The 26,397-nt window shown below is 49.1% G+C and overlaps 1 protein-coding gene across 4 annotated transcripts in view; it reads right to left on the bottom strand.

Moving 5' to 3' along the window:
• LOC138669911 (lethal(3)malignant brain tumor-like protein 4) overlaps positions 1 to 26,397 on the bottom strand; it is a 215,266-nt gene that overhangs the window by 26,565 nt on the left and 162,304 nt on the right. The gene's annotated exons all lie outside the window — the stretch shown is intronic.

The following is a 26,397-nucleotide window of genomic DNA, read 5'->3' as shown; positions in this document are numbered from 1 at the left end:
AAAGTTAAAAAAAAAAGTTTAAAAAAAATGTGAAAAAAATTAAAAAAATATAAAAGTTTAAATCACCCCCTTTTGCCCCAATCAAAATAAATCAATGAAAAAAAAAAAAAAATCAAATCTACACATATTTGGTATCTCCGCGTTCAGAATCGCCCGATCTATCAGTTTAAAAAAAGCATTAACCTGATCGCTAAACGGCGTAGCGAGAAAAAAATTCGAAACGCCAGAATTACGTTTTTTTGGTCGCTGCGACATTGTATTAAAATGCAATAACAGGCGATCAAAAGAACGTATCTGCACCAAAATGCTATCGTTAAAAACGTCACCTCAGCACGCAAAAAATAAGCCCTCAACCGACCCCAGGTCATGAAAAATGGAGACGCTACGAGTATCGGAAAATGGTGCAATTTTTTTTATTTTAGCAAAGTTTGGAATTTTTTTTCACCACTTAGGTAAAAAATAACCTAGACATGTTCGGTGTCTATGAACTCGTACTGACCTGGAGAATCATAATGTCAGGTCAGGTTTAGCATTTAGTGAACCTAGCAAAAAAGCCAAACAAAAAACAAGTGTGGGACTGCACTTTTTTGCAATTTCACCGCACTTGGAATTTTTTTCCCGTTTTCTAGTACACGACATGCTAAAACCAATGATGTTTTTCAAAAGTACAACTCGTTCTGCAAAAAATAAGCCCTCACATGGCCAAATTGACGGAAAAATAAAAAAAGTTATGGCTCTGAGAAGGAGGGGAGTGAAAAACGAACACAGAAAAACGAACAATCCCAAGGTCATGAAGGGGTTAAACTCCCTCCCCCCCAACCTTCTCCCAAGATAAAGCTTTTTCCTCTCATCAAGAGTGGGGCTCCTTGGTCTGTTTGAACCACTCTCATCTAGGTAACCTCCACTAACTGGCTCCCGCGACCCTCAGAACCACATCTCTTTACATTAATTATTAACAGTACAGAACAAGCAGTGAAATAAAGGGAGTCTTAAAAAAAAAAAAAACACATCTGAAATAAAGGGAGTCGGAAAAAAAAAAAAAAAAAAACACATCGTTTGCAGTGCACCCTATTAACAATCCCCACCCCTCATTTTTCAGCACAACTCTAACTGGAGTATTAGTTAAGCCCAGCCATATTCCACTCCTCCAAAAGTGAAAGAGACACAAGTATTAAATGGGTACAAGTAGCAACTAGTGTTGAGCATTCCGATACCGCAAGTATCGGGTATCGGCCGATATTTGCGGTATCGGAATTCCGATACCGAATTCCGATACTTCCCGCGTATCGGATACCGGAATCGGAAGTTCCCAGAATTCAAACTGAACGCAGCAGCCAATGAGGAATGATTGGAAGTGTGGGCACATCCTGTTTAGCATGGTGGGCATGTAAGTACTGGCAAGGCTGTGATTGGCTGCTGAAATGATGTCACTCTGCACTATAAAAAACGCTGCCGCCATTTTGCGCTCACTCTGCTGTGATTTCAGTTAGGGACAGGACGCTGTGTTCTAACTGAGGGCCAGTCGAGCTAGCTAATTGCTTTATTTTCCTTTCCAAAGGCTAATTTAGCAAAACGCTGTGTGTTCTTCACTGTTCACCTTGCTCTTGCCTTGCAGCGCTGTTTTAACAGCGTTCTGCAAGGTCTCTGTGTGTGTGTGTGTGTGCAGCTCACTCTGTAGTCTGTGTGCAGCCATATACCCGGTTGTATTCAGCTCAGGGGGGGTTCACACTGCCTCACACAGTTGTCCTTTTTTGCTCTTAGTGCAGCCTGCTGCACATTTTTTCTCAAATTTCCTATTAGTGTTTTTCCACCAGTCTCCAGCTCTATTGTGGAAAAACACTACATAGGATAACCTAGAGGGGTTTTTTTGGGCCTTGCAGCGCCGTTTACGGCTGTCTGCACGGTCTCCGTGTGAGCCCAGCTCGCCCTGTAGTCTGTGTGCAGCCATAGCCGGTTGGATTCAGCTCAGGGTTCGTTACTGGCTCATACCTTGAGAAAAATTTTACTTTTTTTCAAATAGTGCAGCCTGTTTAAAATTTGAAAAACAAAAATTCCTATTAGTGTCTTTCCACTCGTATCCAGCTAAATAGTGGAAAAACACTATATAGGATAACCTAGAGGAGGGTTTTTTGGCCTTGCAGCGCCGTTTACGGCTGTCTGCACGGTCTCTGTGTGAGCCCAGCTCGCCCTGTAGTCTGTGTGCAGCCATAGCCGGTTGGATTCAGCTCAGGGTTCGTTACTGGCTCATACCTAGAGAAAAATTTTACTTTTTTTCAAATAGTGCAGCCTGTTTAAAATTTGAAAAACAAAAATTCCTATTAGTGTCTTTCCACTCGTATCCAGCTAAATAGTGGAAAAACACTATATAGGATAACCTAGAGGAGGGTTTTTTGGCCTTGCAGCGCCGTTTACGGCTGTCTGCACGGTCTCTGTGTGAGCGCAGCTCGCCCTGTAGTCTGTGTGCAGCCATAGCCGGTAGGATTCAGCTCAGGGTGCGTTACTGCCTCATACCTTGAAAAACAATTTCCTTTTTTTCAAATAGTGCAGCCAGTTTAAAATTTGAAAAAAAAAATTCCTATTAGTGTCTTTCCACTCGTATCCAGCTAAATAGTGGAAAAACACTATATAGGATAACCTAGAGGAGGGTTTTTTGGCCTTGCAGCGCCGTTTACGGCTGTCTGCACGGTCTCCGTGTGATTTAAACTAGCTCTGTAGCCCGATCTGCACCAAAAAAAAAGTTAAGTTCACCAAACACAACTTAACACTTGTGTAGGCCACATTTGAAAAATAATAAAGTTTAGTCCACAATTTACAACATTAGTGTTTCTTACACCTGTTAGGAGGAGCATTTCAGGAATAAGCACACTAAGGCCTTAGTACTTTTCTGCTTATCTTTATCTGTCAACCAAGATGAAGAGGGCAGGGAGTAAGGCACGTGGGCGTGGGCGCGGAGCAGGGAGAGGAGCAGGGAGAGGACGTGGTGATTCTGTGCCTGCTGCGGGCGCCGGTGACTCGTCGTCACTCAGTTTCAGCAGGGAACAGTCCTTCATGCGCAGCTTTGTCGGAGAGCGCCGTGCACCGCTGCTACGTGAAGACCAAATTGAAGCCGTTGTCGGGTGGATGGCAGCTAACGCCTCGGCATCGACTTCAGTTAGTGCCACATCCTCTCAGGCACAGAGCACTGGAGAGCAGCCATCTGTCTCTTCACCACCTGCCAAATTGGCCAGGCAGTCAGAGAGCCCAGGACAGGAGCCGTCTCTACTTCTGTTCTCTGAATCTCTTGGCTTGGAAACAGGGGGCCAGCCAAGCAGCATTGGAGAAATGGAAGAAGAGGCAGTGTGCAGTGATGCCCAAAAGCTTTATCTCTCTGACTCTGAAGAGGCAGGTGGGCCAGTGCCTCCGGTGACCACAGCGCAGTACGCATCTGATGATGAAACTCAGGTGCCGCTTTCTGATGCGTACTGTGCTGCCGAGACTACCCAGGAGGAGCAGTTGGTGGCAGAGGGTAGTGGAGATGATGAGGTCCTTGACCCATCGTGGCGTGAGGAACAGGAAGGTGGTGGGAGCAGCTCTGAGGAAGAGCTTCCCCTTACGGGCCAAAGAGGGAGAGGGAGGGGGAAGACTGCGGAGCCTGTAGCCTCCACTTTGGCACCCGTTAGGAGCCTGTCTCTTTCCAAAGCCAAAAAGGGCGCTCCCAAGACTTGCAGTGCCTGGTCCTTTTTTGACACAGTTGCAGATGACATTTGTTTTGTCAAATGCAAGCTGTGTCATCAGAAAGTAAAAAGAGGTAAAAGTGTCAGCAACCTCAATACCACAAATATGTGGAAACATGTGCGGAACAGGCACGCGGTGGAGTTACAGAAACACAGTGAAGACGTAGGCCAACCAACAGCGGCAGCTACCACCTCTTCATCTCGTGTTGCCTCTTCCTCCACTGTTGTCCAGAGACCTAGTGTAATTCCACCCACAGCACCACCTTCCCAGTCATCCTCACACTCCCAGTCTACTCTACAGCCATCGGTAGTCCAGGCATGGGAGAAAAGGCGGGCATTCTCGGCCAACCACCCCCGAGCACAGGCTCTGAATGCAGGCATTGCCAAACTGTTGTCCCTGGAAATGCTCTCGTTCAGGCTGGTGGAGACTGACAGCTTCCGTGACTTGATGGCATTGGCAGTCCCACAGTACAAGGTGCCCAGCCGCTTTTACTTCAGCAGGCAGGCTGTCCCTGCCCTGCACAGGCATGTTGAGGCAAACATAAAACATGCGCTACTGAACGCCGTCAGTAGCAAGGTCCACCTCACCACCGATGCGTGGACCAGTCAGCATGGACAGGGGCGATATGTTTCCCTCACTGCCCATTGGGTTAATGTTGTTGAGCCAGGTACAGATCGTGCGAGTGGCGCAGGACGTGTCCTGCCCACTCCAAGGATTGCAGGAATCCAGTCTGTACGCATCGACTCCTCCTCTTACACCAGTTCCTCTGATTCCTCTCTGCAGGATCCGTCACAGTCCACCTCCACATGGACCCGTGAACGTTTACCTATGACCGACATGAGCACAGCCGTGGCCAAACGTCAGCAGGCCGTCTTGAAACTAGTTTCATTGGGGCATCGAAGCCACACAGCGCAGGAGCTCTGGAATGCCATCAAGCAGGAGAGCGATGTGTGGTTACTGCCAGCGAATCTCCAGCCAGGCATGGTAGTGTGTGACAATGGCCGAAATCTGGTGGCAGCTTTGGCCCTTGGCAACCTCACTCACATCCCATGTCTGGCACATGTGCTCAATTTGGTTGTGCAGAGTTTTCTGAGGGACTATCCGGATCTTGATGCCCTGCTGCACAAGGTCCGCCTAGAGTGTGCTCACTTGCGGCGTTCCAGCTTGGCCAGATCCCGCATTGCTGCTCTGCAGCGCCGATTCCGCCTTCCGGAACACCGCATCATATGTGACCTACCTACCCGGTGGAATTCCACGTTACATATGTTGGAGCGGTTGTGTGAGCAGCAGCAAGCAGTTATGGAGTACCAGCTGCATCAGGCGCAAAGAAGTCGCAGTCAGCGCCGATCAGACTTCACAACCACAGAGTGGGCCACTATGAAGGACGTCTGCCAGGTTTTGCGTCCTTTTGATTATTCCACGCGGATGGCAAGTGCAGATGATGCACTAGTCAGCATGACTGTCCCCCTTATCTGCCTGCTTCAGCAAACTTTGCAAGGGTTAAGGGATGATGTGGTGGAAGAGGTGGAGGATGAGGAGTCACCTTTTCCATCAGCTTCTGGAGAGTCAGCGCCACGTGGTTCCTCACAAAGGGGTACGCAGGGGCCAATTTGTGAGGAGGATGAGGAGGAGTCAATGGAGGAGGAAGAGCTCCGTCCAGAGGAGGGAGCGACACAATTGTCCAGTGGTCAGTGTGTACAGCGAGGGTGGGGTGATGACGAGCGGGCAGAGATCATGTCTCAAGCAGGGGACAGCGTTTCTGGGCCAGTTGGCACTCTGCAGCACATGGTGGATTTCATGCTGCAGTGCCTGAGAAACGACCGCCGCATCGACCACATTCTCAACATGCCTGATTATTGGGTGTTCACCCTCCTCGATCCTCGCTACCGGGACAACGTCCAAAACCTCATCCCTGCGTTGACCCGGGAGCGTAAATTGCGGGAGTACCACGACACACTGGTGAATTCCATCATCTTCTCCTGTCCAACTGAGAGGAGTGCTGCTAGTGCTTTACAAAGCAGCTCAGTGCGTCGAGGCAGTGGGGGAGGCTCTGCCCAAAGAGGGAGCAGAAGCAGTGCCTCTGCCCAAGGCAAGCCCAGTATGGCACAACTCTGGCACACTTTTGTGTGCCCGCCCCAAATGTCTACACCATCACCGGCGGCTCCAGTCAGCAGGAGGCAACGGTTCCGTCAGATGGTGACAGACTACATGGCTTGCCCTCTTACTGTACTCCCAGACGGCTCTTCCCCGTTCAAGTTTTGGGTCTCTAAGCTGGATACATGGCCAGAGCTAAGCCAGTATGCATTGGAGGTGCTGGCTTGCCCTGTGTCTTTAGTGCCGCAGGTGGTGTACTAACAGACCGTCGCATGCGACTATCCTCCGATAACGTTGACCGGCTTACTTTCCTGAAAATGAACCAGGCCTGGATCTCGCAGGAATTTGCCACTCCTCTGCCTGATTAAGTAATTGGGTGTCATCCAGGTCTCCTGCTGTGTTCATCTTTCTACCACATGAACTGCTATTCCTGGGCTCCAACACCGCCAGTTGCGGCTCAGAAGTGCAGGCTGCACAGTAAAAACATACGACCCAGTGTTATTGGGTTTCAGTAACGTCAGCTGATCCCCAGCTGTGTAGCCGGCAATGTGTCCTGCGACCGCCACGCTGGCACAACAACCTAAATGTAAGGGAACCTGTTCCCCCCCCCCCCCCCCCCCGTCGTTTGTTACTGAAAGAGCCATCTTGTGCAGCAGTAATGCTGCACAAGGAAAAGGTAGCTCTTTTTTTTTAGCTCTTTGCACACGCAGAACTTAACACTTATAAAATGTGTTCACTGATACCGTTATACCGTCCCGGAGCTGGGACTTTCCTTCGTAATGTGACGCAGCACAGTCGTCATTCCTACCCCCTTGGTGCCATGCGCTGCCTCCTCAGCGTTGTTTTAAGCTGTCACGGAGCCTGCGCTGTTCTGTTATCCCTTGGGCATGCCCTATTTGCGCTGCCTGTCTTCTGACATAATTTGGTGTCAGGCTGGCTGCGCCTGTGCGGCCGCGCTGCCCGAGATCCCGCCTCGCAGTGTCTTCTGATTGAGTCACACTGCGGGCCTGGGATCCATGGGCATGCGCAGTGCATATCTTCCCCTCGGGCTCTCGCTCATTTCCCTCCGCCTTCTTTAGACTGTGCGCCGTCAGCTGATCCCTAGCATGCCACGGCCGTGACACCGCACAGTCTGAAGAAGAGGGAAGGAGGGGAGTGAGAGTCGAGGTTATGCACTGTGCATGCCCATGGTTCCAAGGCCCGCAGTGGGATTACGTTAGACGAGACTGCGAGGTGGGATCTGGAGCAGCGTGGACGCACAGGCACTGACAGCCTGACACCAAATTATGTCAGAAGACAGGCAGCGCTAATTGGGCATGGCCAAGGGCTAACAGAACAGCGCAGGCTCCGTGACAGCTTAAAACAACGCTGAGGAGGCAGCGCACGGCATCAAGGGGATAGGAATGACAGCTGTGCTGTGTCCCATTACGAAGGAAATTCGCACCTCCGGAACGGTTTAACGGTATAAAGGGACACATTTTTAGTGTTTACTTCGGTGTTTGCAAGGAGCATAATTAAAAGAGCAACCTTTTCCTTTTGCATCCTTAGTGCTGCACAAGATGGCTCTTTCAGCTACAAACGTCTTGGGGGGGGGGGGGTTAAAGGTTTCCTTTCAACTTGCTCCAATCAGGCTTCGGCCTGCACTCTGTTCCTCCTGCTGTCCCTGGGCTCTAACACCGCCAGTTGGTGCCTGGAAGTGCTGTGTGCACAGTCAACAGTCGCTCCTCTGTTATTGGGGCTCAGTAACGTCAGCTGATCCCCAGCTGTGTGTGCGGCAATACCTCCAATCTGCTCCTCCTGCTGTCCCTGGGCTCTAACACCGCCAGTTGGTGCCTGGAAGTGCTGTGTGCACAGTCAACAGTCGCTCCTCTGTTATTGGGGTTCAGTAACGTCAGCTGATCCCCAGCTGTGTGTGCGGCAATACCTCCAATCTGCTCCTCCTGCTGTCCCTGGGCTCTAACACCGCCAGTTGGTGCCTGGAAGTGCTGTGTGCACAGTCAACAGTCGCTCCTCTGTTATTGGGGTTCAGTAACGTCAGCTGATCCCCAGCTGTGTGTGCGGCAATACCTCCAATCTGCTCCTCCTGCTGTCCCTGGGCTCTAACACCGCCAGTTGGTGCCTGGAAGTGCTGTGTGCACAGTCAACAGTCGCTCCTCTGTTATTGGGGTTCAGTAACGTCAGCTGATCCCCAGCTGTGTATCCGGCAACGTGTCATGCGACCGCCACGCTGGCACAACTAAAATGTAAGGGGACCTGTCCCCCCCCCCCAGGCGTTTGTTACTGAAAGAGCCACCATGTGCAGCACTAATACTGCACAAGGGAAAGGTCGCTCTTGAAATTATGCTCCTTGCAAACGCTGAACTACACACTCATGTAATGTGTCCCCTCACACCGTCCAACCGTCCCGGAGGTGGGACTTTCCTTTGTAATGTGACGCAGCACAGCCGTCATTGCTACCCCCTTGGCACCGTGCGCTGCCTCCTTAGCGTTGTTTGATTCCGTCATGGACCCTGCGCTGTTATGTTATCCCTTGGCCATGCACAGTTTGCGCTGCCCGTCCTCTGACATCATTTGTTGTCGTCCTGGCTGCGCCTGTGCGTCCACGCTGCCCGAAATCACACCTCGCAGTGTCGTCTAATGTGATCCCACAGTGGGCCTGGTATCCATGGCCATGCGCAGTGCATATACTAGCCTCTCACTCCCCTTCTTCACGCTTCTTCAGACTAGGCGGCGTCAGCTGATCCCTAATAGCATGCCACGGCCGTGACGCCGCACAGTCTGAAGAAGCAGGAAGGAGGTGAGTGAGAGGCGATGATATGCACTGCGCATGCCCATGGATCCCTGGCCCGCAGTGGGACTACATTAGATGACACTGCAAGGTTGGATCTCGGGCAGCTTGGACGCACAGGCACTGCCAGCCTGACACCTACATGATGTCAGAAGACGGGCACCGCTAACTGTGCATGGCCAAGGGATAACATTACAGCGCGGGCTCCGTGACAGAACCAAACAACGTTGAGGAGGTGGCGCCCGGCACCAAGGGGGTTGGAATGACGGCTGTGCTGTGTCACATTACAAAGGAAAGTCCCACTTCCGGGATGGTTTGACGGTGTGAGGGGACACATTATATGAGTGTGTACTTCAGCGTTTGCAAGGAGCATAATTTTCGGAGCCACCATTTTCCATGTGCAGTATTACTGCTGTACAAGATGGCTCTTTCAGCAACAAATGCCTGGGGGGGGGGTTAAAGGTTCCCTTTCAACTTGCTCCACTGCAGGCTTCGGCCTACACTCTGCTCCTCTTTGATTCCCTGGGTTTCAACACTGTCAGTTGCCACCTGGAAGTGTTGTCTACACAGAAAAAACACTAGGTGATGTGTCAGTGGGGTTCAGCACCGCCAGCTGTTCCCCTGCTGTGTAGTCGGCAACGTGTCCAGCACAAGCCACGCTGGCACAACAGAACAAAAGCTGCCACCAGTGCAGGCTTCGGCCTACACTCTGCTCCTCTCCTCCTCCTGCTGACCCTGGGCTCAAACACCGCTAGTTTTTGCCCGGAAGTGCTAGCTGCACAGAGAAAAACACCAGCCAATGTGTTAGTGGGGTTCAGCAACGCCAGCTGTTCCCCTGCTGTGTAGCCGGCAACGTGACCTGCAAACGCCACGCAGGCACATGAACTGAAATTAAAGGGAACCTGGCCCCACCCCCCCAGGTGTTTCTATGTATAACAGCCACCTAGTACAGCAGTACTGCTGCATTTGTACAAGGTGGCTGACTTTTTCTCCTTGCCCACGTGGAACTCAACACGTACAAAATGTGTCTCATTGAGACCATTCCACTGTCCCTGAGGTGTGACTTTCCTTTCTAATGATACGCAGCACCCCCCTTGGTAGCGTTTCCCGTCTTTTGTCATCATGGTTAGCTGGCTGCGCCTGTGCATCCGCCCTGCTAGAAACAACGCCCCTCGTTGTCATATTTATTTTGTCAGCGAGGGTGTGGTTTATGGGCACGAGCAGTGCATATGTTCGCCTGTCTTAACTCATCTCCTTCCGCCTTCTTCAGACTGTGCGGCCTCCTGGCCGTGGTAGGCGATAAGGGATCAGCTGAGGCCGCCCAGTCTGGAGCAGGTGTAAGGACATGTGTAAGCGGCAAACCTATTTACTGCACAAGGCCACGAATCCCAGCCACGCAGTGTGATTTTTTGAAAACACACTGTGGGTCTGGGATTCATGTCCATCGCTAACCGCAACGGCCGACATGAAATGAGGTCAGAAGACAGGAAGCGCTCACAGCGCATGGCCAAGGGATCACAATAGCGCAGACTCCTGTACAGCAAATAACAACGCTCAGGAATCTGCGCCCAGTACCTAGGTGCAAATTTTGACACCTGTGCTGCGTCTCCTTAAAAAGACAAGTCACGCCTCCACAACTGTTTGACAGTATAATGAGCTAAATAGTGTACGTGTTTTATTCAGCGTGTGCAAGGAGCAAAACAAATAGAGCAACCTTTTACTTGTGCAGCATTAATGCTGCACAAGGTGTGGCTCTTGTACCTTGCAACACCTGAGGGGGGTTAAAGGTAACCTTTGAAATTGGTTCAACTAGGCTTCGGCCTACACTCTGCTCCTCTCCTGCTGACCCTGGGCTCAAACACCGCTAGTTTTTGCCCGGAACTGCTAGCTGCACAGAGAAAAACACCAGTCAATGTGTTAGTGAGGTTCAGCACCGCCAGCTGTTCCCCTGCTGTGTAGTCGGCATCGTGTCCAGCACAAGCCACGCTGGCACAACTGACCAAAAGCTGCCACCAGTGCAGGCTTCGGCCTACACTTTGCTCCTCTCCTCCTCCTGCTGACCCTGGGCTCAAACAACGCCAGTTTCTGCCCGGACATGCTAGCTGCACAGAGAAAAACACCAGCCAATGTGTTAGTGGGGTTCAGCACCGCCAGCTGTTCCCCTGCTGTGTAGCTGGCAACATGTCCTGCAAACGCCACGCAGGCACATGAACTGAAATTGAAGGGAGCCTGCCCCCCACCCCCAGGTGTTTCTATGTATAACAGCCACCTTGTACAGCAGTACTGCTGCATTTGTACAAGGTGGCTGACTTTTTCTCCTTGCCCACGTGGAACTCAAAACGTACAAAATGTGTCTCATTGAGACCATTCCACTGTCCCTGAGGTGTGACTTTCCTTTCTAATGATACGCAGCACCCCCCTTGGTAGCGCTTCCCGTCTTCTGACATCATTGGTTGGCTTGTTGCGCCTGTGCGTCCGCCCTGCCTGAAACAATGCTCCTCGTTGTCTTATTTTGACTGCGAGGGTGTGATTGATGGGCACGAGCAGTGCATATCTTCACCTGTCTTAACTCATCTCCTTCCGCCTTCTTCAGACTGTGCAGCCTCATGGCCGCGGCATGCGAGAAGGGATCAGCAGAGGCCGCCCAGTCTGAAGCAGGTGTAAGGACGTGTGTGAGCGGCCAAAATATTTACTGCTCAAGGCCACGAATCACAGCACCGCAGTGTGACTTTATGAAAAGGCACTGTGGGTCTGGGATTTATGGCCATCGTTAACCACACCGGCCAACATGAAATGAGGTCATAAGACGGGCAGCTCTAACAGGGCATTGCCAAGGGATAACACAAGAGCGCAGACTCCTGTACAGCAAATAACAACGCTCAGGAAGCTGCGCCAAGCACCAAGGCGTTATTTGGGACACCTGTGCTGCGTCTCCTTAAAAAGCCAAGTCACGCATCCACTACAGTTTGACTGTAGAATGGGCTAAATTGTGTACGTCTTTCATTCAGCGTGTGCAAGTAGACAAATTAATAGAGCAACCTTTCACTTGTGCAGCATTAATACTGCACAAGGTGTGTCTCTTGTACTTTGTAACACCTGAGGGGAGGTTAAAGGTTTCCTTTGAAATTGGTTCAAATAGGCTTCGGCCTACACTCTGCTCCTCTCCTCCTCCTCCTGCTTCAACACGGGCTCTAACATCGCTAGTTTTTGACCGCAAGTGCTAGCTGCACAGAGAAAAACACACGCCATTGTGTTAGTGGGGTTCTGCAACGCCAGTTGTTCCCCCACTGTGTAGCCGGCAAAGTGTCCTGCAAACGAAACGCAGACACAAAGCTGCCTCCAGTGCAGGCTTCGGCCTACACTCTGCTCCCCCTGCTTACCCTTAGCTCCAACACCGCTAGTTGGGGCTCTAGGAAGACAATCTTTAATAGGCAATGCATCTGGGTTCCAGCACCGCCAGCTGGTTCTCGGCAGTGTTCTTGTCACAGGTACTCCCTCGTGCCAAGCCTGGTTTCAGCACCGTCAGCTGTTTCCGGGTTGTGTCAAGCTCACTGAGACGCCTATGCTTGCCCCGTCGTGGTGCGGTCGGGTTAGCCAACTCCAGGGTGCCTCCAGTTTAGGAGCTTCCTATGTGGGCTGCGTGAACTGGTAGTCAAGGCTGGTTCTGTAGTGCCAGTAGGCCCAGCTCCCCCTGTAGGACTGTTGGGGTTCGGTAACTGCGGCTGCCTCGCGGCCTAGCTGTTCTCTCCTCTCCTGTGGGCCTTGGGGTCCACCACCTGGTTCCAGCACAGTCAGCTGGTTCCAGGCCGAGCCTTTGGCTTAGGTGCCTCCTCCTGGGTATCCGAGTTCCGCCAACGTCAGGCGGTCCTTGGTAGTGCTTTTAAGTGCGGGCACCTACAGCTTAGTAACCGGGTTCCAGCACCGTCAGCTGGTCCTCGGTCGTGCCATTGGCTCTTGCACACTGGGGCAACGCATCTGGGTTCCAGCACCGCCAGCTGGTTCTCGGCAGTGTTCTTGTCACAGGTACTCCCTCGTGCCAAGCCTGGTTTCAGCACCGTCAGCTGTTTCCGGGTTGTGTCAAGCTCACTGAGACGTCTATGCTTGCCCCGTCGTGGTGCGGTCGGGTTAGCCAACTCCAGGGTGCCTCCAGTTTAGGAGCTTCCTATGTGGGCTGCGTGAACTGGTAGTCAAGGCTGGTTCTGTAGTGCCAGTAGGCCCAGCTCCCCCTGTAGGACTGTTGGGGTTCGGTAACTGCGGCTGCCTCGCGGCCTAGCTGTTCTCTCCTCTCCTGTGGGCCTTCGGGTCCACCACCTGGTTCCAGCACCGTCAGCTGGTTCCAGGCCGAGCCTTTGGCTTAGGTGCCTCCTCCTGGGTATCCGAGTTCCGCCAACGTCAGGCAGTCCTTGGTAGTGCTCTTAAGCGCGGGCACCTACAGCTTAGTAACGGGGTTCCAGCACCGCCAGCTGGTCCTCAGTCGTGCCATTGGCTCTTGCACACTGGGGCAACGCATCTGGGTTCCAGCACCGCCAGCTGGTTCTCGGCAGTGTTCTTGTCACAGGTACTCCCTCGTGCCAAGCCTGGTTTCAGCACCGTCAGCTGTTTCCGGGTTGTGTCAAGCTCACTGAGACGCCTATGCTTGCCCCGTCGTGGTGCGGTCGGGTTAGCCAACTCCAGGGTGCCTCCAGATTAGGAGCTTCCTATGTGGGCTGCGTGAACTGGTAGTCAAGGCTGGTTCTGTAGTGCCAGTAGGCCCAGCTCCCCCTGTAGGACTGTTGGGGTTCGGTAACTGCGGCTGCCTCGCGGCCTAGCTGTTCTCTCCTCTCCTGTGGGCCTTGGGGTCCACCACCTGGTTCCAGCACCGTCAGCTGGTTCCAGGCCGAGCCTTTGGCTTAGGTGCCTCCTCCTGGGTATCCGAGTTCCGCCAACGTCAGGCGGTCCTTGGTAGTGCTTTTAAGCGCGGGCACCTACAGCTTAGTAACCGGGTTCCAGCACCGCCAGCTGGTCCTCGGTCGTGCCATTGGCTCTTGCACACTGGGGCAACGCATCTGGGTTCCAGCACCGCCAGCTGGTTCTCGGCAGTGTTCTTGTCACAGGTACTCCCTCGTGCCAAGCCTGGTTTCAGCACCGTCAGCTGTTTCTGGGTTGTGTCAAGCTCACTGAGACGCCTATGCTTGCCCCGTCGTGGTGCGGTCGGGTTAGCCAACTCCAGGGTGCCTCCAGTTTAGGAGCTTCCTATGTGGGCTGCGTGAACTGGTAGTCAAGGCTGGTTCTGTAGTGCCAGTAGGCCCAGCTCCCCCTGTAGGACTGTTGGGGTTCGGTAACTGCGGCTGCCTCGCGGCCTAGCTGTTCTCTCCTCTCCTGTGGGCCTTGGGGTCCACCACCTGGTTCCAGCACCGTCAGCTGGTTCCAGGCCGAGCCTTTGGCTTAGGTGCCTCCTCCTGGGTATCCGAGTTCCGCCAACGTCAGGCGGTCCTTGGTAGTGCTTTTAAGCGCGGGCACCTACAGCTTAGTAACGGGGTTCCAGCACCGTCAGCTGGTCCTCGGTCGTGCCATTGGCTCTTGCACACTGGGGCAACGCATCTGGGTTCCAGCACCGCCAGCTGGTTCTCGGCAGTGTTCTTGTCACAGGTACTCCCTCGTGCCAAGCCTGGTTTCAGCACCGTCAGCTGTTTCCGGGTTGTGTCAAGTTCACTGAGACGCCTATGCTTGCCCCGTCGTGGTGCGGTCGGGTTAGCCAACTCCAGGGTGCCTCCAGTTTAGGAGCTTCCTATGTGGGCTGCGTGAACTGGTAGTCAAGGCTGGTTCTGTAGTGCCAGTAGGCCCAGCTCCCCCTGTAGGACTGTTGGGGTTCGGTAACTGCGGCTGCCTCGCGGCCTAGCTGTTCTCTCCTCTCCTGTGGGCCTTCGGGTCCACCACCTGGTTCCAGCACCGTCAGCTGGTTCCAGGCCGAGCCTTTGGCTTAGGTGCCTCCTCCTGGGTATCCGAGTTCCGCCAACGTCAGGCGGTCCTTGGTAGTGCTTTTAAGCGCGGGCACCTACAGCTTAGTAACCGGGTTCCAGCACCGCCAGCTGGTCCTCGGTCGTGCCATTGGCTCTTGCACACTGGGGCAACGCATCTGGGTTCCAGCACCGCCAGCTGGTTCTCGGCAGTGTTCTTGTCACAGGTACTCCCTCGTGCCAAGCCTGGTTTCAGCACCGTCAGCTGTTTCCGGGTTGTGTCAAGCTCACTGAGACGCCTATGCTTGCCCCGTCGTGGTGCGGTCGGGTTAGCCAACTCCAGGGTGCCTCCAGTTTAGGAGCTTCCTATGTGGGCTGCGTGAACTGGTAGTCAAGGCTGGTTCTGTAGTGCCAGTAGGCCCAGCTCCCCCTGTAGGACTGTTGGGGTTCGGTAACTGCGGCTGCCTCGCGGCCTAGCTGTTCTCTCCTCTCCTGTGGGCCTTCGGGTCCACCACCTGGTTCCAGCACCGTCAGCTTGTTCTCGGCAGTGTCTTTTGCTCTTGTACCTTCTGCTCCCCATCCTGGTTCCAGTACCGTCAGCTGGTTCCGGGCAGAGCCTTTGGCTTAGGTGCCTCCTTCTGGGTATCCAAGTTCCACCAACGTCAGGTGGTCCTTGGTAGTGCTTTCAGGCACGGGTACCTCCTGCTTAGTAACCGGGTTCCAGTAACGTCAGCTGGTCCTCGGTAGTTCCATTGGCTCTTGGACCTTCGGCTACCCATCCGGGTTCCAGTACCGTCAGCTGGTTCTCGGCAGTGTCTTTTGCTCTTGTACCTTCTGCTCCCCATCCTGGTTCCAGTAACGTCAGCTGGTTCCGGGCAGAGCCTTTGGCTTAGGTGCCTCCTACTGGGTATCCGAGTTCCGCCAACGCCAGGCGGTCCTTGGTAGTGCTTTTTAGCACGGGTACCTCCTGCTTAGTAACCGGGTTCCAGTAACGTCAGCTGGTCCTCGGTAGTTCCATAGGCTCTTGAACCTTCGGGTAGCCATCCGAGTTCCAGTTCCATCAGCTGGTTCTTGGCATTTTCTCAGCCTTCTTGTACCTTCTGCTACATTTCCAAGTTTAAGACCCTAAAGTCGACGACCCGGAAGACCACCCCGATGACGACGACCCGGAAGACCACCCCGATGACGACGACGACGACCCGGAAGACCACCCCGATGACAACGGCGGAGACGACGACGGCTGAGACGACGACGGCGGAGATGACGACACTGGAGACGACGACCCTGGAGACGACGACATGGAAGACCGAGAAGCAGAAGAACAAGAGGCTGCAGAACAAAGAGCAGAAGAACATTAAGCATAAGACTTAATATCAGAGCAAAAGATATCTAAATTATATGCAGAAGAAGACTAAGCAGTGTATGGGGGTGAGTCCGTTCCTCCTCGTGGTGCCCCTGGATAAAGCCTGATGCTGCAGGCCAAACTGAACGCGGACAAATGTAACTTTTGTGACTGGCAGAACGGAAGGTGTAATCTTCCAACTTTTATAGATAACAACTACGGGAATGCCTGTCACAAATGAGAATATGATGAAGAAGTAGAATAGGAAGAATAATAACAGTGGAATAAAAAGAATATGTAGAATAGGAAGAATAATAATAGTTGAATAAAATGAATATGAAGAATGTAATAAAAAAAAAAATAGGTAGAAGATGAAGAAGAAGATGAATAAGGTGAAGAAGAAGTTGATGTCAAAGATGCTGATGATGATGAAGATGAAAGTGTGGGAAAAGTAAAAAAAAAAAAAGAAAAAAAAGAAGGGGAAGGGCGTGGAATAGTGAAACATCAATATCTGACAAAATAAAAAAAAATTTACATACTCAATATCTTTTTCACTCCGAACGTCTTTAAAAAAAAAAAAAAAAATTCTATTCTATTTGATTGGGCTAAACCTCATTGCCTTTAATGTCTCCGCCACCTCACACAATACATCCTACATTATTCTTAGTTGTTTTCCTTGATGTAGAATGAACCTACAAGGAAAGAAAGGGTTTGTTTTAATTCCGATATTTTGGTCCCATTGACTTGCATTGGGATCGGGTATCGGTATCGGCGATATCCGATATTTTTTGAATATCGGCCGATCCCAACCGATACCGATACTTTCCGATATCGGAAGGTATCGCTCAACACTAGTAGCAACCCATCCACCAACCCAATCTCATATCCCAAACATCTTGGCAACAACAGCTCACGCCTCCGCTGAAAGTCAGTCTTCCGCCGCTTGTAGTTTCTTGGCATTGATGTCGATCCATTGGGTAGCGTCCTCTGGTGTTATGAAAAAATGAGCTTTATTAAAGGCAACCACTCTCAACCTCACAGGAAAAAACATGGAGTATTGCACCCCCAGTTCTCTCAGTCGCCTCTTAATGGCAGTAAATTGCATTCTCTGTTTCTGGACCGCAGCAGAGTAATCCGGGTAGATGGCAATCCTCTGTCCGTCAACAGTGGCCATTTCTCTGGCCTTCCAAAGAACAATGTCTCTGTAGTTTAATATCTTAGCCAGGATGGTACGAGGATTGGCTCCAAGGAGAGGGGGCTGCGGCTGAACTCTGTGCGCTCTTTCCACAGCAAAGACCCTTGTCAGAACCTCGGCTCCAATCTTGTCCTTCAACTAGTTTTCAATAAACTCAGTAGGATTTCTCCCCTGTTTTTTCCGGCAGACCCACTATCCTGATGTTAGTTCTTCTGGATCTGTTTTCTAGGTCCTCATTTTTTGCCAACAATTCCGTTATCTGTTGGGCAAACTTTCTCTCTGCCTTTTGTAGTTGAATCATGTGGATCCTTCGCAGTACTCATCCTCTCCTCCACCTCCCCCATGCGTTTATCCATTTTCTGTATGGCAGCCTTTATTTGTATAATCTCCCCTTTCACCTCCTTCATCTGAAGGGTTAAATCATTCAGGAACTGGTTACAAGAGGATAAGAGGATGAAGACGGGGTTGGCTCCCCTCTCAATTCCACTTCCTTCTCAGCCTCTCCTGCTGCAGCCGTGCTACTTTCTTCCTCCCACTTCTGTGCAACCCTTGCTCCTTCACCAGCTTTCTCCTCCTCCTCTCCTTCAGCTCTCTCCTCCATAGTCTCTTGTGCCTCTTCCCCACCGACCACCGGGCAAACCTTTAAAGTTTTGCTGCAGCTTCCATGCACTTCTGACAAGCAGCGTTCTCCTTCCCAGCATCCGCTCTGACCTCAGAGCCATCTTGGGTCCCTCCAGCCTCTCCTGCACCTGCATCTCTCTACCTCCTCCACGAGCCTCTCCGGGTGTCCCCACAGCTCTCCTTCACGCTTGGGTGACTCAGCTTCCAGATAAGGCTACATTTATGGCAGCCAGCGATGTCTGTTCAGGATAATTATGCTTGTGGCCACAGGAGCTCTTTCCTCAGCATCCGCTCACATGGCCGTCCAGGTCACGCCCCCTAAAATTATTATTACTACACTACATATTGGGATAGGATCTTGGAGATGGGAATACCCCTTTAAATAAATTCCCTGAAGGGTGTAATTTCCAAGACGGAGTCACTTGGTGGGTATTCTGTGGTTCTGGCACTTCAGAAGCTTTATAAAAAAAAAGCTGCCCACAAACAATTCCAGCCAAATTTGTACTCATCAAACCAAATAGTTTTTTTCTATCTTGAGCCCTGCTGTATGCATAAACTGTAGTTTCTGACCACATATGGGGGTATCACAACATTCAGTAGAAATTGTGCAGCAAATTGTGGGATCAATTTTCTCCTTGACCACATGAAAAATTTTAGTAAAAAATCTATAATTTTCACAGCCCATTGTCACAAAATATTATGAAATATTGGTGGGCTAAAAATGTTCACTACAGCCATACATAAATTCCTTGAGGGGTGCAAGTTTCATAAATGGGTCACTTGTGGGAGTTTTCTGCTATTCTGAGTCTTGTTTGTGTACTCTTCAAATGGCTAAAAGTGACAAAGTGTCCACAGTCTATTCCAACCAAATTTGCTATCCAAAAATCAGATATTGCTCCTTCTTGTAATGCAACTGCACGGCAGGTAAATGGAAAAAGGTAGCACTCAAAAAAAAGTGCAAAATCCCCTCTAAATGCTAGGGTCAGTGATAATGTAATGCAACTGCAAGGCAGTTGAAAGCAACCTCCACCAGGGGGCGCTGGTGAGGGGAAAAAAGTAGCACTCACCGTGTAGAACCACAGTGCAAAGCGAGAAGCGCCACCAGGAGGAAGCAGAGTAGTCAAGCAGGCCGGTCAGCAACAAACAGTAAGACGAAGTACCAGAAGTCACAGCAATGCACGTGGTCAGAGACAAGCCAGAAATCGGAACCAAACGGCAGCGCGGGATCCAAAACGTGAGACAGAAGACGTAGTCCGGGTAGGAGCCAAAGCCAAAAGGGAAACGTAGTAACAAAGACGGAAAGCAGGAGGCAGAGTTCAGAATTCAATCCAAGTCATACACTGTAGGAAACCACCAAACACACACTAAGTCAGGGATAGGGAACGGGTCAGGCACAAATACGGGTAATCAGAGGCAGAAGGATCACTAGTGTCAAGACTCATGCAGTAGATCTTGAGCAGAGGGTCAAATACAGGAAACCTGAATCTCAGAAGGAGCGAGGAGAGCTGAGGTGAGCCGAGTGCAGGACCTGGAACATGTGACTCCTGAGGGAATGGCCAAAGGCGGAGACTACCAGGTACTACTGCCAGGTGATGGAGAAGATCGGCGAGTTGGCAGAATAGTGAATGAGCCAAGGTCAAACTAAGAAGTCAGAGAGACACCACAGGATGAGACGGGGGCGAAGTCAAACACAAAGCCGAGGTCAAAATGCCGGAGATAACGGTGAACTACAAGTGGGACAGACAGGGAAGCAGAGCCGGAAGGACAGAACCAGACGGAACGATAATACTGAATCAGAAGACTAAGCGCAATACCAGAAAACGGACCGGGGCAAAGCACAAGGCAAAACAGGCAAGCAGTACACAAACACACCAGGGGGTCAGACACAGACAGAATGAACATATAAATGACAAGGAACCTATGCCTGGTGTGGGTATATATGTCCCTCCCAGATCCAAAAGGAGGCCAAAAACAATTAACCCTGTGAGGACCAGGAGAGAACCCAGACCACAACCATGACAACTAGGGTATACGGGTCAGCTGCTCAAGCCAGGGACTGGAACTATCACTGACAAACGCTACCAAAAGTGGCACCAATAAATAGCCAACAACGAACCAAAGAGAGGCAGGAAAGATTAACCCCCACCATAACCAGGCCTGGGAAGGAAAAGCAAGCAGCAAACCCCACCCTGGATCATGACAGTACCCTCCTCTCAAGGGGGGGCCACCGGACCCCCAGGTCTCCCAGGATACTGAGCATGAAGGGCCCGAACCAACCGAACTGCATGCACTGATCGCACCGTAAGCCAGGACCATCACCTTTCCACTGGACCAGATAATGGAGTGAGCGACGGACCATGCGAGAGTCCACAATCGCTTCTACCTCATACTCACTCTAACCATCCACCGAAATAGGTGGCGGCGGAGATGGAGACCCCCCTGAGGAATACCCCAACAGTTTCAAAAGAGCTTTATGGAACATGTTGGGGATCCATAGTGACGGGGGAAGGCGCAAACAGAAGGCCACAGGATTGACTACCTCTATACTCTCATAAGGGCTAATGGACTTGGGCCCCAATTTAGCCAAAGGAACTTTAAGCTTAATAGTCCTGGTGGACAACCATACCCAATCCCCAATCTGGAATACTGGCGCCACAGATCGTCTTTTGTCAGCAAAGAATTTATACCTCCCCTGAGCCACCCCAATGTTCCTCTGGACCTCCTGCCACACCTCCCCCAACCTTTGAACAGCTAGATCGACCCCAGGACACCCTGAATCCAGTTGGGAAAATTCCCCAAAATGAGGGTGAAACCCATAATTAATGAAGAAAGGGGAGGTGCCCATGGACTGATTAATGCGATTATTAAAAGCAAATTCAGCCACAGGCAAAGACGAACACCAGTCGTCCTGCCAAGCTGTGGTCAGACATCACAAGATTTGTTCCAGGGACTATTTGGTCATCTCTGTCTGACCATTAGTCTCAGGATAATATGCAGAAGAAAAGGTCAAACAGATACGCAACCTTTTGCAAAAGGCCCGCCAAAACTTGGACACAAACTGCACTCCCCTGTCTGAAACCACACTCACAGCCAAACCATGCAAACGCACCACATGTTCGACAAACAAATTTAGCTAATGTTTCTGCATTGGGCAGACCTGTTAAGGGTACAAAATGCACCTGATTGCTAAATCTGTCCACCACCACCCAAATGTCCGTTTTACCTCTAGAAGAAGGAAGATCGGTGATAAAATCCATGGACACATGAATCCATGGTCTATCAGGAATTGGCAATGGCACCAATTCCCCGGCCGGCCGGCTAATGGAGTTCTTGGCATGAGCACATACATCACAGGATGAAACAAACTTCACCACATCCGAAGCCAACGAGGACCACCAAAACATCCTAGAGACAGCTTTACGATTAGCCAAGATTCCAGGATGCCCACTCAGGGCTGAATCATTAAACTCCCGGAGTATCCAGAGATGAAATTGAATGGGCACAAAGAGTTTGTTATCCGGCAATGATGTAGGATCAAGAGATTGGGCCTCACGAATCTCCCACTCCAATACACCATGCTGAAGAATGGAGGTAGGAGGTTCAGGAGGTGATATCGGGTCCAGACTACGAGACAAGGCATCAGCCTTGACATTTTTAGAATCGGGTCGAAAGGTAATAGAGAATTGAAACAGTGAGACAAAAAGTGACCATCTTGCCTGTCTAGGTGTCAAGACTAGGTGGCAGACTCGATGTACACCAGATTCTCATGATCTGTAATTATAGTGATTCGATGGACCGCCCCCTCCAAAAAATGCCTCCATTCTTCAAACGCCAGTTTAATGGCTAGTAACTCTCTGTTACCTACATCATACTTCTTTTCTGCAGAAGAGAATTTCTTTGAGAAGAAGGCACAAAGTCTTAAATTGGTCAAAGTGGTAGGTCCCTGAGACAATACCACCCCCACCCCACCTCCGAGGTGTTCACCTCCACAATAAACGGTTCAGATGGATCTAGTTGAATCAATACAGGGGCAGACATAAAACATTTCTTCAGTGCCGAAAATGCCGCTGCGTCTGGAGCAGGCCAACACTTGATATCAGACCCCTTACGGGTCAAATCAGTGAGGGGTGTTACAATTTAAAAAAAAACCCTTATAAATTTCCTATAATAATTAGCGAACCCCAAGAACCGCTGAAGGCCTTTAAGATCTCTGGGTTGCACCCAGTCCACAATGGCCTGAACCTTTCTGGGATCCATACGAAATTCCTCAGCAGACAAGATGAACCCCAGAAAGAACAATTCCTGAACCAAAAAAAAACATATTTCTCTGGTTTAACAAAAAGACAGTTCTCCCGGAGCCTCTGGAGAACAGCACGCAGATTACTTATGTGGGCCTGCTTCTCCGCAGAGTACACCAGAATGTCATCTAGATAAACTACCATGAAGCGCCCAAGAAAGTCAGAAAAGACATGGTTGATAAAATTTTGGAAAACTACTGGCGCTTTAGTCAGACCAAAAGGCATAACCAAATTTTCAAACAACCCTTCAGAGGTGAGGAATGCAGTTTTCCGCTCATCCCCCTCCCGTATACAGGTAAGATTGTATGACCCTCAGAGATCCAAATTGGAAAACCACTTGGCCCCAGACAATTGGTTACATAAATCAGGGATAAGTGGGAGGGGGTAAATATTCCTCACAGTTATTTTATTTAACTCTCGGAAATCAAGGCATGGACGCAAACCACCATTTTATTTTTATTTTTTTAGAAAAAAGAACACAGCCGCCACAGGAGACACCAAGGGGCAAATATGACCTTTACGGAGACTTTCAGAGATGTATTCTTTCATGGCGACTCGCTCAGGACCAGACATATTATACAAGCGGGCCTTGGGCAATTTAGCATCAGGAAAAAGGTCAACTGTACAATCAAATGGCTGGTGTGGTGGTAAAATCTCAGCATCTTTTTTGGAGAACACATCCTTAAAGTCCTTCAAGTACTCCGGAAAAGCCTCCAGACTGACGGATGACGTAGACATAGTAGTAAGACAATTTTCAGAACAATTAGGTCCCCACTTAACAATATCCCGGGACCCCCATTCAACAATCGGTTATATAGTAGTAACCAAGGAAACTAACACCAGACCAGCACGGAGATTATCCAAGACAAAACATGCCATACGCTCCTGGTGTAGGGCCCCCACCTTGAGGATTAATTCTTCAGAATTAAAATGGACACGGTCCTTGGTGAGGGGTATAGAATCAATGGCCACAATCTTTATGGGAGTCTCCAACCTAACTGTCCCTAACTTACAGCTGGCCACCAGTTTAGAGTCAATCAGGCTCAGGGATGACCCACAGTCCACAAAAGCTGAAGTAGGAGTAAAACAGTTCTCAACACCAAGTTCCACTTTTAACAGTACTTTAAGGAATGAGGAAAAAGCTACCTGGGCGTCTGGGCAACCTCCTCGATAGTTACCCTCTCTACACGGCCTCAACTGGACAGACCATCAGCAGATTTGGCTTTCAGTACCATCTTTTTGCAGATGACACACAATTATACAAGTCATCCCCTTACATTACCCCCGCTGTACTACAGAACGCCAGTGACTGTCTGTCCGCAGTCTCCAACATCTTGTCCGCCCTCTATCTGAAACTCAACCTCTCCAAAACTGAACTTCTCCTGCTCCCGCCGTCTACTAACCTCCCTAAATTTGACACTGCCCTCTCCGTGGGTGGCACCACAATAACACCCCGACAGCAGGAGCACTGTCTGGGTGTTACGTTTGACACCAATCTCTCCTTCACCTCCCACATACAATCTCTTGATTCGATCACTGGTCAACAGCATTTTTGGTGCCAAAGATATTTCATCGAATTTAGGGTAACTTTGGGGTGCTGATTCTGAATATGTCATCAGTTTTGCCAGATTGGCTCAAGTTTTTGAGATTTTTGGTATCTTATTTATAGCACTTGTTGGTAAATGCGACGCATCATCTCATTAATTTCTTTGGATTAGTACTTGAACTGAGCAGTTCTCAATATAGTTTTGTGTTAATTAGTGTTCTAAAAGTTTGTTCATAGCTTGATTTTTGCACTAACTTTATGTTGTTGTCTGTTTTCCAGTGAAAAGCATGAACTCATCAAGAAGAAGTTGTCTTAACGATCCAGACTCATTCTGTTACATTTGTGGTGAATACACACTGCCAAAACATAGAAGAAACATAACAGACTTCGTAAAAAAAGTGTATTTTGCCTATTTTGGGGTTATGCTTGGGGACCAAGACAAGTTTTGGGCACCACACATAGTGTGCAAAGCATGTATCGAATTATTACGAAAATGGAGCAAAGGACAAAGAAAAAGCTTCAAATTTGGTGTTCCAATGGTGTGGAGAGAGCAAAAAAATCATCATGATGATTGTTATTTCTGTGCAGTGCAAGTGCAAGGATTCAATAAGCATAAGAAACGAAAATGGGAGTATCCTAACATGGAATCTGCAAGAAGGCCTGTCCCTCATTGTGAAGATGTGCCTGTACCTGTGGTTACCATGTTACCTGACCTTCCCCCACCTGATGATGATGAAGTGTGTATTGGCAGTGTGTATTCACCACAAATGTAACAGAATGAGTCTGGATCGTTAAGACAACTTCTTCTTGATGAGTTCATGCTTTTCACTGGAAAACAGACAACAACATAAAGTTAGTGCAAAAATCAAGCTATGAACAAACTTTTAGAACACTAATTAACACAAAACTATATTGAGAACTGCTCAGTTCAAGTACTAATCCAAAGAAATTAATGAGATGATGCGTCGCATTTACCAACAAGTGCTATAAATAAGATACCAAAAATCTCAAAAACTTGAGCCAATCTGGCAAAACTGATAGCATATTCAGAATCAGCACCCCAAAAATACCCCAAATTCATTAAAATATTTTGGACACCAGAAAAAAAATTTTTTTTTGTTGACCTGTAATCAAAGGGTCAAGTCAAATAGGGAATTGTTGTAGCTGTACAGTTGATGTGAATGTATTACTCTGTGATAGACTGCAGTAACAGCACCTTAATAGCAGCATTGTATTTACTCTTCACATGCTGCAAACAAGGAGGGCAATATTAAACCCCATCATGCTAATTTTGTTACCAAGACAAAATCCTGAAACAAAGGCTTGTTTGTCCTAGAAAGTGAATTCATCGTGAGACTGGCAACACACACACATATGTATATACACAATCCTAAAGAGAAATCTCTGTAATCCAACAACTTTAAACACGACTGTCTACCTGACAAATTGTGTGTTATAAAAAATATTTTTGTATTTGTCGGCTAAATAAAGGATATTCAATATTGCCATTCACAGTGAAAAATCTAATTTTGAATGATGATTTCCGACCACATATTGAGTACTGGTGTAGTCAGGAGAAATTGAGTTACAATTTTTATTCCCCTTCCGCTATCCCTTTTGAAAGTTTTCAAAAATCGAGTCATTTTTGGTGGTTTTCTTCTTTGCAGTCACCTCCAAAACTGAAATAGCACACCTTTTTTCCCTGTTTTGTATCCAAACAGTAGTTTCTGACAGCATAAGGGGTATTGCAACATTTGGGACAAATAGACTAACATAATTTTAGGATGAAGGTTTTTCTATTTCCTCCTCTGAAAGTGAAAAAAATAGAAAATAAAAGGTAATTTTTATTCTTTTTCCATTTCCTATAAAGCACCTGAATGGTTTTTGAATACTGTTAGGGGTGAACTTTTTAAAATTTCGTAGGTCTTATCTGGAGATTTTTTTGACCTATAAGCCCCTTATAATAACTTAAAAAAAAAAAAAGAATAGGTCCCTGAAAATAGGTAAATTACATTGAAAAAAATTAAATTTGCTGCTAAATTTAAGCATTTTAACGTACTAACAAAATAAAACGTCGTTTGAAAAACTATGCCAATGTAAAGTAGACATGGTGCTGAAGTCACATGATAAATATGCGTCTTGAGCAGCACACAGTTCTGTAGTCACCCTATTTTATGTTTCTGAGTGCTGGAGGGAGGGGGTGCGCCGCAGGCAATCCTCGGGTGACAGTTCTGACTTCTCCTGCTACTGTGGCACATTGTCATCTTTCATTATTCTAAAGTCTAGATCATACAGAGGTAACAGGGTACTTCAACAAGCACACAAAGTGGGAAAGTGAGAGGAAGACTGCTCCAAAAACTGCTGGTGGTGACCAGAGCTTAGTGATGTTGCAGAACTGATGACAGGTCAGGAGCTGAGAAGGTGAACAACTAACTGCTCCATAGAAGTGAATAAGTTGGAGGGCGGTGATTGGTATCTTAGGAGTTAACATCTTAGCATGGAATGTAACTACTGAGCATACTGGGTCAAGATGTGATGGTCCAGCGCCTTGACAACAAGCTGTACATCATGTAAGATAAAATCTCTAACAGTAGGAAAATGACGACAGATCAAAAAAGCAAGTCGATTACAAACTTTCATATTTCCATTGTGTATGTTTAAAGCAATTTAATAAAATGCGTATAACCTTTTAAATATTTTGTACCGTATGACTAACTGCTTCGATGGCAAAAAAAATTTGAACTTTGAAAACTGCTAATTTTCTATATGTTTCAGGTATTTTCAGAAATAAAACGCAAATCTTAACAACCTAAATTTACCAATAACACTTTTTACCACTTAACAACACCCCTTATGATCGAAC

The sequence above is a fragment of the Ranitomeya imitator genome, chromosome 3 (assembly GCF_032444005.1).
Source record: "Ranitomeya imitator isolate aRanImi1 chromosome 3, aRanImi1.pri, whole genome shotgun sequence".
In the NCBI taxonomy this organism is placed as follows: Eukaryota; Metazoa; Chordata; class Amphibia; order Anura; family Dendrobatidae; genus Ranitomeya; species Ranitomeya imitator.
This window is presented reverse-complemented; position numbering and strand designations above follow the sequence as displayed.